Source organism: Pteropus vampyrus, unplaced genomic scaffold (assembly GCF_000151845.1).
Source record: "Pteropus vampyrus isolate Shadow unplaced genomic scaffold, Pvam_2.0 Scaffold2, whole genome shotgun sequence".
NCBI classification, from domain to species: domain Eukaryota; kingdom Metazoa; phylum Chordata; class Mammalia; order Chiroptera; family Pteropodidae; genus Pteropus; species Pteropus vampyrus.
In genome coordinates, this window is record NW_011888783.1 from 29,539,176 (window position 1) to 29,539,798 (window position 623).

The 623-nt window shown below is 31.3% G+C and overlaps 1 pseudogene; it reads left to right on the top strand.

Annotated features, from left to right (window-relative positions):
- The first annotated feature begins 236 nt into the window (after nucleotides 1–236).
- On the top strand, nucleotides 237–360 carry LOC111739290 (annotated as a pseudogene).
- Nucleotides 361–623: the final 263 nt, after the last annotated feature.

Sequence of the window (623 nt, forward strand, 5' to 3'; positions counted from 1 at the left end):
CTACCTGTTTGGAATAAAATGCTTCCATGTCGGGTCTTTTGTTTTTGTTTGTTTGCTGGTTTATTTGTTTGTTTGTTTGTTTTTTAACATACCTCAAATTAAGAAAGTGAAATGCATTTATGAGATGTTTACATTGTGCTTTCCAAGAAAAGTTTTAGGTTGGTTCCAATGAAAAAAAGCATTTTATTCTTTTCTCATCAAAATTATACAAATAAGTTTGTATTAAAGTAAAAATTGTTTACAGCCATGCTACCCTGAACAAGGGTAGCCAGATCCCATCTGATCTCGGAAGCTAAGCAGAGTCGGGCCTGGTTAGTACTTGGATGGGAGACCACCTACGAAGACCAGGTGCTGTAAGCATAAAAAATAAAAAAATAAGGGATTGTAAACTGACAAGGTCCTTGCAATCTGTGAGGTCAATCAAGAGTTGCCTCACCTAAAAAATAAATAAATAAATACATAAATACATAAATAAATAAATAATAAAATAAAAATTGTCTTTAATTTCAGATACCATTTAAAATCTCATGAACATAGATGTTTGTTTTGCTATTGAGAAAATAACTGTATAAGAAGACTCAAACTCTTTTCTTTCAGTCATGTTAAATATGTGCTACAAATGT